The sequence below is a fragment of the Salminus brasiliensis genome, chromosome 4 (genome assembly GCF_030463535.1).
Source record: "Salminus brasiliensis chromosome 4, fSalBra1.hap2, whole genome shotgun sequence".
In the NCBI taxonomy this organism is placed as follows: Eukaryota; Metazoa; Chordata; class Actinopteri; order Characiformes; family Bryconidae; genus Salminus; species Salminus brasiliensis.
The window spans coordinates 13,387,959-13,402,034 of record NC_132881.1 but is presented as its reverse complement, the minus strand read 5'-3'; the positions used below and the strand labels follow the sequence as shown (position 1 = coordinate 13,402,034).

Below are 14,076 nucleotides of genomic sequence, written 5' to 3'. Positions count from 1 at the left end.
GTTGTGTCCATATGCAATGTGTTTAATGCATATATTAAACAAATTCGTTGTTACGGATTTAGGACACTGGGGGGCACTAGTGGACTGTTTGAGGTAAGAGAAAGAAGAGAGGAAAGGAGGGGAAGAATGAACAAAATAGTAAGATCTCTGTTCCATAATCGTGTGTGGTTAATGTCTGACTCTGAACGACAAGTCAACACAACAAGCGCCTGTCTAGTAAACAGGAGATCCTGGCTTGGAATCCCAGCGGTGCCTTTTCCTTTGGTAATCTTTAATCAGTAACTGCTACAATGAGTAAATCAACCCTTTTTTTATTGGCGTCAGACTATGACTAACAGTATGCAGAGCTTTGGTGTGTGCTTAGACCACTGGGATTTACATATGCATAGTAAATTTATTATTTGCCTCAAATATTAGCAGCACTACTGTTATTTTATAGGAAGGTTGGCCAAGGAACCAATTTCTTCACCTGGGCTCTGTGGCGCAATGGATAGCGCATTGGACTTCTAGATAAATAGCTGGAGCAAGTCAAAGGTTGTGGGTTTGAGTCCCACCAGAGTCGAGAGTGTTCCCTCTTCTTTATAGCTCTGTCTACTACCTTTTTGTACTTTTATTTGCAAGATTTTCTCTAGTCTTTTTACCTAATTAATAGCAATTTCAAACTTTCAGAAATATTCTGTTTGATGTTGGGGTATTGGAACATATTTGTGCTGCAGAAGATTCTGCATGTATTTGTGAAAAGTGAGATGAAGCAGTTTGAAATGTAGGATTTTAGCCTTCTCTGAATCAGAATGATGTTTGCTGATCCATTAAAAGATGTTTAAACGGAACCTGAAGGATAACAAAAGATGCTAAGTTTTGTGTGTACATTCTGCGTGACAAGGTCTAGTACTCTGTACATGTATATGATAGGTTTAAGCAATTGAGACAAGCTTTCAGAGTTGATGTTATTTGTTTCTGGAAAATGCAGAGGTTCCTAATCAGGGAAGTTGTTTTTGCTGTCTGTGTGAAGTTTGTATGCAAGAGAATGTTTTTGAGTTTGCCTGAAGCTATATTGTATTGATATAGAAGACCAGTCAGGTAGGGCGCCGTGGCTTAGTTGGTTTTCGCGCCTGTCTAGTAAACGGGAGGTCCTGGGTTTGAATCCCAACGGTGCCTTTTCCTTGGGTAATCTTTAATCAGTAACTGCTACAATGAGTAAATCAACTCTTTTTTTATTGGCGTCAGACTATGACTAACAGTATGCAGAGCTTTGGTGTGTGCTTAGACTTGCAGATAATCATCAGACCACTGGGATTTACATATGCATAGTAAATTTATTATTTGCCTCAAATATTAGCAGCACTACTGTTATTTTATAGGAAGGTTGGCCAAGGAACCAGTTTCTTCACCTGGGCTCTCTGGCGCAATGGATAGCGCATTGGACTTCTAGATAAATAGCTGGAGCAAGTCAAAGGTTGTGGGTTTGAGTCCCACCAGAGTCGAGAGTGTTCCCTCTTCTTTATAGCTCTGTCTACTACCTTTTTGTACTTTTATTTGCAAGATTTTCTCTAGTCTTTTTACCTAATTAATAGCAATTTCAAACTTTCAGAAATATTCTGTTTGATGTTGGGGTATTGGAACATATTTGTGCTGCAGAAGATTCTGCATGTATTTGTGAAAAGTGAGATGAAGCAGTTTGAAATGTAGGATTTTAGCCTTTTCTGAATCAGAATGATGTTTGCTGATCCATTAAAAGATGTTTAAAATGAACCTGAAGGGTAAACAAAAGATGCTAAGTTTTGTGTGTACATTCTGCGTGACAAGGTCTAGTACTCTGTACATGTATATGATAGGTTTAAGCAATTGAGACAAGCTTTCAGAGTTGATGTTATTTGTTTCTGGAAAATGCAGAGGTTCCTAATCAGGGAAGTTGTTTTTGCTGTCTGTGTGAAGTTTGTATGCAAGAGAATGTTTTTGAGTTTGCCTGAAGCTATATTGTATTGATTTAGAAGACCAGTCAGGTAGGGCGCCGTGGCTTAGTTGGTTATAGCGCCTGTCTAGTAAAGAGGAGATCCTGGGTTCAAATCCCAGCGGTGCCTTTTCCTTGGGTAATCTTTATTCAGTAACTGCTACAATGAGTAAATCAACCCTTTTTTTATTGGAGTCAGACTATGACTAACAGTATGCAGAGCTTTGGTGTGTGCTTAGACTTGCAGATAATCATCAGACCACTGGGATTTACATATGCATAGTAAATTCATTATTTGCCTCAAATATTAGCAGCACTACTGTTATTTTATAGGAAGGTTGGCCAAGGAACCAGTTTCTTCACCTGGCCTCTGTGGCGCAATGGATAGTGCATTGGACTTTTAGATGCATAGTTGAAGCAATGCAACGGTTGCGGGTTTGAGTCCCACCAGAGTCAGGAGTGTTTCCTCTTCTTTATAGCCCTGCCTACAACCTTTTTGTACTTTTATTTGCAAGATTTTCTCTAGTCTTTTTACCTAATTAATAGCAATTTAAAACTTTAAGAAATATTCTGTTTGATGTTGGGGTATTGGAACATATTTGTGCTGCAGAAGATTCTGCATGTATTTGTGAAAAGTGAGATGAAGCAGTTTGAAATGTAGGATTTTAGCCTTCTCTGAATCAGAATGATGTTTGCTGATCCATTAAAAGATGTTTAAACGGAACCTGAAGGGTAAACAAAAGATGCTAAGTTTTGTGTGTACATTCTGCGTGACAAGGTCTAATACTCTGTACATGTATATGATAGGTTTAAGCAATTGAGACAAGCTTTCAGAGTTGATGTTATTTGTTTCTGGAAAATGCAGAGGTTCCTAATCAGGGAAGTTGTTTTTGCTGTCTGTGTAAAGTTTGTATGCAAGAGAATGTTTTTGAGTTTGCCTGAAGCTACATTGTATTGATATAGAAAACCAGTCATGTAGGGCGCCGTGGCTTAGTTGGTTGTAGCGCCCGTCTAGTAAACAGGAGATCCTGGGTTTGAATCCCAGCGGTGCCTTTTCCTTGGGTAATCTTTAATCAGTAACTGCTACAGTGAGTAAATCAACCCTTTTTTTATTGGCGTCAGACTATGACTAACAGTATGCAGAGCTTTGGTGTGTGCTTAGACTTGCAGATAATCATCAGACCACTGGGATTTACATATGCATAGTAAATTTATTATTTGCCTCAAATATTAGCAGCACTACTGTTATTTTATAGGAAGGTTGGCCAAGGAACCAATTTCTTCACCTGGGCTCTGTGGCGCAATGGATAGCGCATTGGACTTCTAGATAAATAGCTGGAGCAAGTCAAAGGTTGTGGGTTTGAGTCCCACCAGAGTCGAGAGTGTTCCCTTTTCTTTATAGCTCTGTCTACTACCTTTTTGTACTTGTATTTGCAAGATTTTCTCTAGTCTTTTTACCTAATTAATAGCAATTTCAAACTTTCAGAAATATTCGGTTTGATGTTGGGGTATTGGAACATATTTGTGCTGCAGAAGATTCTGCATGTATTTGTGAAAAGTGAGATGAAGCAGTTTGAAATGTAGGATTTTAGCCTTTTCTGAATCAGAATGATGTTTACTGATCCATTAAAAGATGTTTAAACGGAACCTGAAGGGTAAACAAAAGATGCTAAGTTTTGTGTGTACATTCTGCGTGACAAGGTCTAATACTCTGTACATGTATATGATAGGTTTAAGCAATTGAGACAAGCTTTCAGAGTTGATGTTATTTGTTTCTGGAAAATGCAGAGGTTCCTAATCAGGGAAGTTGTTTTTGCTGTCTGTGTCAAGTTTGTATGCAAGAGAATGTTTTTGAGTTTGCCTGAAGCTATATTGTGTTGATATAGAAAACCAGTCAGGTAGGGCGCCGTGGCTTAGTTGGTTTTCGCGCCTGTCTAGTAAACGGGAGGTCCTGGGTTTGAATCCCAACGGTGCCTTTTCCTTGGGTAATCTTTAATCAGTAACTGCTACAATGAGTAAATCAACTCTTTTTTTATTGGCGTCAGACTATGACTAACAGTATGCAGAGCTTTGGTGTGTGCTTAGACTTGCAGATATACATCAGACCACTGGGATTTACATATGCATAGTAAATTTATTATTTGCCTCAAATATTAGCAGCACTACTGTTATTTTATAGGAAGGTTGGCCTGTTATTTTATAGGAAGGTTGGCTTCTTTCCTCTTCTTTACTGTTATTTTATAGGAAGGTTGGCCAAGGAACCAGTTTCTTCACCTGGCCTCTGTGGCGCAATGGATAGTGCATTGGACTTTTAGATGCATAGTTGAAGCAATGCAACGGTTGTGGGTTTGAGTCCCACCAGAGTCAGGAGTGTTTCCTCTTCTTTATAGCTCTGCCTACAACCTTTTTGTACTTTTATTTGCAAGATTTTCTCTAGTCTTTTTACCTAATTAATAGCAATTTCAAACTTTCAGAAATATTCTGTTTGATGTTGGGGTATTGGAACATATTTGTGCTGCAGAAGATTCTGCATGTATTTGTGAAAAGTGAGATGAAGCAGTTTGAAATGTTGGATTTTAGCCTTTTCTGAATCAGAATGATGTTTGCTGATCCATTAAAAGATGTTTAAAATGAACCTGAAGGGTAAACAAAAGATGCTAAGTTTTGTGTGTACATTCTGTGTGACAAGGTCTAGTACTCTGTACATGTATATGATAGGTTTAAGCAATTGAGACAAGCTTTCAGAGTTGATGTTATTTGTTTCTGGAAAATGCAGAGGTTCCTAATCAGGGAAGTTGTTTTTGCTGTCTGTGTGAAGTTTGTATGCAAGAGAATGTTTTTGAGTTTGCCTGAAGCTATATTGTATTGATATAGAAGACCAGTCAGGTAGGGCGCCGTGGCTTAGTTGGTTTTCGCGCCTGTCTAGTAAACGGGAGGTCCTTGGTTTGAATCCCAACGGTGCCTTTTCCTTGGGTAATCTTTAATCAGTAACTGCTACAATGAGTAAATCAACTCTTTTTTTATTGGCGTCAGACTATGACTAACAGTATGCAGAGCTTTGGTGTGTGCTTAGACTTGCAGATAATCATCAGACCACTGGGATTTACATATGCATAGTAAATTTATTATTTGCCTCAAATATTAGCAGCACTACTGTTATTTTATAGGAAGGTTGGCCAAGGAACCAGTTTCTTCACCTGGGCTCTGTGGCGCAATGGATAGCGCATTGGACTTCTAGATAAATAGCTGGAGCAATTCAAAGGTTGTGGGTTCGAGTCCCACCAGAGTCGAGAGTGTTTCCTCTTCTTTATAGCTCTGTCTACTACCTTTTTGTACTTTTATTTGCAAGATTTTCTCTAGTCTTTTTACCTAATTAATAGCAATTTCAAACTTTCAGAAATATTCTGTTTGATGTTGGGGCATTGGAACATATTTGTGCTGCAGAAGATTCTGCATGTATTTGTGAAAAGTGAGATGAAGCAGTTTGAAATGTTGGATTTTAGCCTTTTCTGAATCAGAATGATGTTTGCTGATCCATTAAAAGATGTTTAAAATGAACCTGAAGGGTAAACAAAAGATGCTAAGTTTTGTGTGTACATTCTGTGTGACAAGGTCTAGTACTCTGTACATGTATATGATAGGTTTAAGCAATTGAGACAAGCTTTCAGAGTTGATGTTATTTGTTTCTGGAAAATGCAGAGGTTCCTAATCAGGGAAGTTGTTTTTGCTGTCTGTGTGAAGTTTGTATGCAAGAGAATGTTTTTGAGTTTGCCTGAAGCTATATTGTATTGATTTAGAAGACCAGTCAGGTAGGGTTCCGTGGCTTAGTTGGTTATAGCGCCTGTCTAGTAAAGAGGAGATCCTGGGTTCAAATCCCAGTGGTACCTTTTCCTTGGGTAATCTTTATTCAGTAACTGCTACAATGAGTAAATCAACCCTTTTTTTATTGGAGTCAGACTATGACTAACAGTATGCAGAGCTTTGGTGTGTGCTTAGACATGCAGATAATCATCAGACCACTGGGATTTACATATGCAAAGTAAATTCATTATTTGCCTCAAATATTAGCAGCACTACTGTTATTTTATAGGAAGGTTGGCCAAGGAACCAGTTTCTTCACCTGGGCTCTGTGGTGCAATGGATAGCGCATTGGCCTTCTAGCTGCATAGCTGGAGCAATTCAAAGGTTGTGGGTTCGACTCCCACCAGAGTCGAGAGTGTTTACTCTTCTTTATAGCTCTGTCTACTACCTTTTTGTACTTTTATTTGCAAGATTTTCTCCAGTCTTTTTACCTAATTAATAGCAATTTCAAACTTTCAGAAATATTCTGTTTGATGTTGGGGTATTGGAACATATTTGTGCTGCAGAAGATTCTGCATGTATTTGTGAAAAGTGAGATGAAGCAGTTTGAAATGTTGCATTTTAGCCTTTTCTGAATCAGAATGATGTTTGCTGATCCATTAAAAGATGTTTAAACTGAACCTGAAGGATAACAAAAGATGCAAAGTTTTGTGTGTACATTCTGTGTGACAAGGTCTAGTACTCTGTACATGTATATGATAGGTTTAAGCAATTGAGACAAGCTTTCAGAGTTTATGTTATTTGTTTCTGGAAAATGCAGAGGTTCCTAATCAGGGAAGTTGTTTTTGCTGTCTGTGTGAAGTTTGTATGCAAGAGAATGTTTTTGAGTTTGCCTGAAGCTATATTGTATTGATATAAAAGACCAGTCAGGTACGGCGCCGCGGCTTAGTTGGTTATAGCGCCTGTCTAGTAAACAGGAGGTTCTGCGTTTGTATCCCAGCAGTGCTTTTTCCTTGGGTAATCTTTAATCAGTAACTGCTACAATGAGTAAATCAACCCTTTTTTTTATTGACGTCAGACTATGACTAACAGTATGCAGAGCATTGGTGTTTGCTTAGACCTGCAGATAATCATCAGACCACTGGGATTTACATATGCATAGTAAATTCATTATTTGCCTCAAATATTAGCAGCACTACTGTTATTTTATAGGAAGGTTGGCCAAGGAACCCATTTCATAAACTGGCCTCTGTGATGCAATGGATAGCACATTGGACTTCTAAATGACTAGCTGGAGCAATTCAAAGGTTGTGGGTTTGAGTCCCACCAGAGTCGAGAGTGTTTCCTCTTCTTTATAGCTCTGTCTACTACCTTTTTGTACTTTTATTTGCAAGATTTGGTCTAGTCTTTTTACCTAATTAATAGCAATTTCAAACTTTCAGAAATATTCTGTTTGATGTTGGGGTATTGGAACATATTTGTGCTGCAGAAGATTCTGCATGTATTTGTGAAAAGTGAGAGGAAGCAGTTTGAAATTTTGGATTTTAGCCTTTTCTGAATCAGAATGATGTTTGCTGATCCATTAAAAGATGTTTAAATGGAACCTGAAGGCTATACAAAAGATGCTAAGCTTTTGTGTGTACATTCTGTCTGACCAGGTCTCCTACTCTGTACATGTATATGTACATGTGATGTTTTTTGTTTCTGGAAAATGCAGAGGTTCCTATTCAGGGAAGTTGTTTTTTCTGTCTGTGTGAAGTTTGTATGCAAGAGAATGTTTTTGAATTTGTCTGAAGCTATATTGTATTGATATAGATTACCTTTCAGGTAGGGCGCAGTGGCTTAGTTGGTTGTAGTGCCTGTCTAGTACACAGGAGATCCTGGGTTTGAATCCCAGCAGTGCATTTTCCTTGGGTAATCTTTAATCAGTAACTGCTACAATGAGTAAATCAACCCTTTTTTATTGGCGTCAGACTATGACTAACAGTATGCAGAGCTTTGGTGTGTGCTTAGTCTTGCAGATAATCATAGACGTTCAAAAATCAATTTTAACAACCCAATCAGAATCAACAGCGCTTCGTGATGTCCGAGTACTAGCAACTCCTGCGTTAAGTTTGGGCTGTTAAACGTACGGTCTCTAACACGTCAAGCCGTCATTGTCAATGAAATTCTAACTGTAAACCTCCTCAGTTCACTGTGTCTCTGTGAACCGTGGGTTAAACCTAATGAATTATTGCTGTGAATGAATCAACTCCCCCAGGCTTTAACTACTGCAGTTATCCACTCAGGTGTGGTCGTGGTGGCGGCGTTGCCACAATCTATGATTCAGTTCTAGGCATAATCCTAAACTCAGGTTATGAAGCTAAATCGTTTGAAGTGCTTATTCTTAAAGTGGCAGGCTTTTCTCCGGCTTCTAAAAAGCAGCTCTCTTTCCTGCTTATTACAGTCTATCGTCCTCCTGGACCTTATACAGATCTTGTTAGTGAAATTGCTGACTTCTTTTCAGAAGTAGCTGTCTCTACTGTGTCATGAAAAATATTGTAATCATGCTGATTCATAATGTATCCATTTAATCTTGTATCCCCTTAATATTTCGTATTCGTAAATCATGTTCTGTTCTATATAATCTACTGCACAGTTGTACAGTACATTCTGATACTATGTCTGGCGCCAGCCGAGGCCAGATAAGAAATATATGGGTAAGCATTAGCTGAAACAGAGCAGTTAATCATGTTGTCCCCTTACTCACCCTCACACTCAGGGGCACAGTGTCTTAAATCTATCAACAATAGGCAGAAAAGTGTGCCAGAGGTCACACACCACTAGTGTTAATTACATACACTCCTTCTTAGGAGGTGCCAGGTGTCGTAAGTCATGACTTCAGGATGCGTATGCAACATGTGAGGGTGGGTGGGGGATATTCCTATAAGTATGTATGTTGAATACCATTGAGGCAGTCTGTATCGTGGTCACGAGCTGCGTGCAGATTCATTAAACTTGCTACTCAATGCATATTCCCTTGTCTGCTTCATCACTCTCTGACAGATTTCCACCACAACTGATAAGGCTTTTATTGTTTGAGATTTCAGTATTCACTTTGAAAAGAGTCCTTAGGACCCCCTTAGAATTAGGTTTAAATCAATCTTAGATGCTTTGGGATTCATTCAAAATGTTATAGGTCCAACTCCTAGATATAGGTCCAACCATACACTAGACCTAGTTCTGACCCTGCATATTGAAACAGAACATGTAGTAAGCATTTCTCAGCCTGACTCCATTTCTGACCATTACCTAATCATGTTTGTAATCTTAAACCAGGATATCCACCTGATGCCTCGCTTTATGAGCAAACGTACCATAACAATGTCTACAGCTAGTGTATTCATTAATAACCTTCCAGATTTAACCATCTCCAGCCCATCTCATCATATAGAACTTGAGCATGAACCAGATGATCTGCTGTCTGTGCTCCGCTCTAATCTTGACAATGTTGTGTCAATTAAGATCAAACAAATTAGGGAGAGAAAGCTAGCGCCTTGGTGTAATGACCATATGCGTACTCTCTACGGCTTGAATGCATCATAGTCATGCGGAATACAAAAAAGCTTTAATTAAAGCCAAATCCTCATAAATCGCATCACTAATAGACAATAACAAAAATATCCCCAGATTCCTTTTTAATACTGTGAATAAACTCACCAGCAGTCACAGACAAACTAACTCAGCCATTCCTGCTGACATTAGCAGGATAAAATTGAAAACATTAAAAATTCATAGTCAGTCCCTGACCACTGCAGTGAATGTTGATGAATGGTGCACCAGCTTTAATGCACACTCTGAATACTCTGAATAGCCTATTAAAGTCATCCTCATGTGTACTAGATCCTGTTCCAACACAGTTGTTTAAACAGGTTCTGCCTAGGGTTATACAATCAGTACTGGCCATAGTTAACTCTTCCCTCAACATTGGCTACATACCTAAATCCCTTAATTCAGCAATTATCAAACCTGTTCTCAAAAAACCTAACCTTGACCCCAATGAGCTTGGTAATTATACACCAATCTCAAATCTCCCCTTCATAGCCAAGGTCCTAGAAAAAGCAGTGTTTCTGCTGCTGTGCACAACAGTAGCATTTACAAGGTCTTTCAGTCTGGATTTAGACCCAACCACAGCACTGAAACAGCGTTACTAAGAGCCACAAATGACCTCCTCGTTTCATTTGATAGAGGCTGCACTACTATTCTTGTGCTGCTTGACCTTAGTGCTGCCTTTGACACCGTAGATCATGCCATTCTGCTTGACAGGCTTGAAAATACTGCAGGAATTAAATGATCTGCACTCGCTTATCTTAATCTCATGTGGAATTTGTACAACATACAAAGGAACCCAAAAGGAGATCCTCGAGAGATGGTCAGCTCTGGTCACTGAGAGACAGCTAACCAGTCACACAAGTCAGATGTAAATGTAAATGTCAGATTTACTGTATATATTCTATTCAAGTGTGCTGTATGTAGCTATTATTTAATGTCTGTCCTTGTCTCCTCAGATTAGGACACGGTTAAAAAGAGTCATCAGCACAGACCTTTTCCGCTCTTTTATCAGACTACTTAATGGTCTGGTCCTAAAAACTGCTGAAGGTGAACAAAGCAGCAGCCATGAATGAGGAGAAGCCGGCTCTCATAGGCATTTTGGACTGCCCTGAGAAATATGTCAGTGAATAACTCTGATAATATCCTGTAGAACAACTGCAGCTTAGCTTGGTCTGCCACACTAAGAAGTTCCAGATCTCAAATTTCATCAGGATGTCTGTACCTGTTTTTGTGAGGCTAAACTGTGGTGCATGTATAGATTTGAACATGTACTTGTGATGCAGGTATGCTGTGGGTCCTGTGAATAATGATTTCTTTTTATTAATTATAGAAACTATAGAGGATCATTACTGAGAAGTCCTGGACATGTCCCTGTTCATTAAATAAGGGCTTTGTTCTATAGGTTGTACACTGGCAGTAATGAGTTAACTGAGCTCATCCGTTCAGTGATCAGAAATCCATTCTCTCTCCATTAGCAGAACTGATCAGACTGATCAGCTGCTCCTCAAACCATTGATGAGTTGGATCAGCTGTGCTAAAGCAAAGAGAGCTGGAAAGTAAGCAGGGAGGGTTGCTTCAATGAGTGGAGTTGGGAATCATCAGTCTAGGCTTATGACAAAGTTTTGGCCTCATAGAGTAAAGTCTTGTCCTTCTAGACTAAATGGAAACTCAGTTGTTTCTGATGTGGACATGAAGCGGACTTACTAAGAAGCAATGCACTGTAAAAAGTGGGACTGGGGTTCATTAATATTTACTAAATAATTAAAAGTTACCAACACATAATAAAATAAGAATATATGTAGTTTAAAATCAAATCGAGTTTTTTAATGTTTTTATTAATTGTATGTAACACAAATGTTGCTTTAATAATAAAATTAGCTGAGTAGAATTTACTTAACGGCAATATTATATATATATTGATAGATATAATATAAATATTGAATTTGGGGTTTCATTAGTTGTCAGTTATAACCATCAAAATTAAAATAAATAAACACTTGAAATATATCAGTCTGTGTGTAATGAATTAATATAATATACAAGTTTACCTTTTTGAATGGAATTGAAATAAATCATCTTTTTCAAAATATTCTAATTTTATGACCAGCACCTGTACATGACTCAACTGAAGATGTTCAGAAATGAGGTTCTGAATCTTCTTGTTGTGCTTCTTGATTCAGACTGCCTTCAGAACACCCACTGCTCCTGATTCAGTCCCAGAGACGAGCTTCATTGGTGGAGAGACATCATAAAAATAATTGTTTAAATAACAGGAAAATAGGAACCTTGGCATCGCTGTCCAGACCTTCAGCTCCTTATGGATGATGAGTACCACAATCTGCTCCTCAATGGTTGTTTTACCAACAGCAAGATTTATTTGGGAACATCTCCTACAGAAATGGTACATTTATCTTCTGAGGTATATTTTTATGAAATTTAGATAAATATTTTTAAATGTACATAATGATTAAATATTCATATTTTAGTTTCAGGGTTTGAGAAATCGTTTGTCTGCAGGTCAGGGCGGCCTCATTACTATGCTCCTCCCTCATTGAATACACTTCTCCTTTAGATCAGAGGTAGTAAAGCTCCTCTGTGGATGTAGATTTAGTTCCAAAAACAACCAGTTTAAGAAACAGATCAGCAGCATTCATACATGACTCAACTGAAGATGTTCAGAAATCAGGTTCTAAATCACACTTGATTTAGACTTACGTTAGTCCACCCACTATTTCTGACTCAGTCCGAGACAAGCTCCACTGGTGGAGGGACCTCTGTGCTGGTCCATGGCCTCTTCAGCCTTTACTGAGAGACAGACAGACAGAGACATTATCAGGCTAACAAATGAGTGCTTCCCTAAAATCTTTTATAGTCTTTTATATTTATATTTAAAAATCTTTTATAGTGACCAAGTATACAATATTCACATTCAAATACAGAATATATAAACATATACACTATTTTACACTATTATGCACGATCTGTTCCAAATAAACATATTTACATATAAGCTCTTATAGTGAGTGAGTCTGTAGTAGAAAATAAGGTTATATTACAGGATATAAACAACATAAATTATTGTACAATTCCAAATATACCAATTTTACATATTTTCCCTGATGTTTATATAATTTCCATATAATATTCCACATAATTACCAACTGTTTAGATTCTAATATTAGTAATATTACTGTTTTTATTTCATTACTTTACAGAACAAACCAGACAGAATATCTGCTGTAGGGGTGCAACAGCTAATCGACATAGTCTACAAAAATCGACGACCCAATTAGTTCATTAGTATTTAATAGACGATTAGTTGTTGACGTCACCACACATATTTCTTGTGCTAACTCGGACCGTTTGTACATGGATCACATGTTCTGGTGAGTTTCACTTACTTGTCAAAGCATGCTACCATAGTGTAGATTTATTGGACCATGTATGTGATACAGATGTTATTAGTCATTGGTAGTTGTGAATACTGATAGAGCAAAATTCATTTTAGTTTGTGTATATGCGATTAACAGTATTGCGATTAACCAAATATTTGAAGCAGACCTTTGTAGGAAGATAAAGTAATGGAAGGTAAAATACTCGACAGATCAGGTTGTTATAGGAGAAGACTTTAATGTAGTTCCAGATGGCTCAGTTGACCGTCTTCCCTCTAGAGGGCAGCATCATCTTTTTGATTATATTTTCAATAATTTAGTCTCCGATACTAATCTGACAGACTGTTGGAGGACAGGAAACCCCAATGCCAGACAGTACACCTGGTTTAATGCTTCCAATAAAGGTCAGTGTTCAAGGCTACACTACTGGTTAATCCCTCACAATGTGACGGATAGTATTTTAAGCTGTGAAATTTCAGCATCTCCTTTAACTGATCACTGTTCAGTTACCTTGTTCCTCTCTTGGGAACAAATGTAAATCATCTTTGAATTCAATTTGGAAATTTAATAGTAACCTTTTACTTAATTGAAGATATTTCACTACTGGAAATTTCACCTCTGAACAAATGGGAGTGGTTTAAATGCAATGTTAGGGCAGCAGCAATTAGGATAGCATGCGTCTAAACAGATGAGGGCCCAACAATCCCAACAGACACACACAGACTCGTTTAGCATTGATTAGGAAGTAAATATGGGTTGAATGCAGTCACTCTGACGCCCACTTTCCAGAGTGTGTGAAAGTGTGTAAAAAAAGAAAATAGAGAGAGACATTTTTAGGTAAAATAAAGTTTATTTTATTATCTTTATCGGTTGTTAATAAGAATGAGAATTATATCAGTGGTATATTAATTTAATTTAGAAAATATCAAATTGACATTTACGTTGTATTAAAGGACAGAAACAGTCATTGTAGGAAATGAAACTAGACGCTAGATGGCAGCATGGAGTCAGGAGTCAAATGCTTCAACAGCACTGAACTGTGTTAATACTCTGAAAAGCTTCTCAATAACCATCTCTACACCAAAGCTGCTCAAGTACTTCTAATAAGGAGAGGATGTAGTTTGTACCTGTTTGATAATTGCTATGCAGACGATGGCGGTCCGGTCGAGTTGTGCAGCCATGTGTTTCTTTATGAAGGTAAATGTGCCTAAATGAACCAGTAGGTGGGATATTTCTACAGGCTAAAAGCATCATATCAGAGAATGCTCCCAGCAGACGTATATGAGAGATATAGTGTTAGTGACTATATGAGAGTAATAATTATGAGGTAACAGAGGTGAT

The 14,076-nt window shown here is 38.0% G+C and overlaps 1 non-coding gene across 1 annotated transcript; it reads left to right on the top strand.

The window, feature by feature from the left end:
* Window positions 1–5,151: 5,151 nt before the first annotated feature.
* Window positions 5,152–5,241, top strand: trnar-ucu (transfer RNA arginine (anticodon UCU)). The gene is given in 2 exon segments: window positions 5,152–5,188; window positions 5,206–5,241. It is a non-coding gene; the product is annotated as a tRNA-Arg (tRNA).
* The last annotated feature ends 8,835 nt before the right edge of the window (window positions 5,242–14,076 follow it).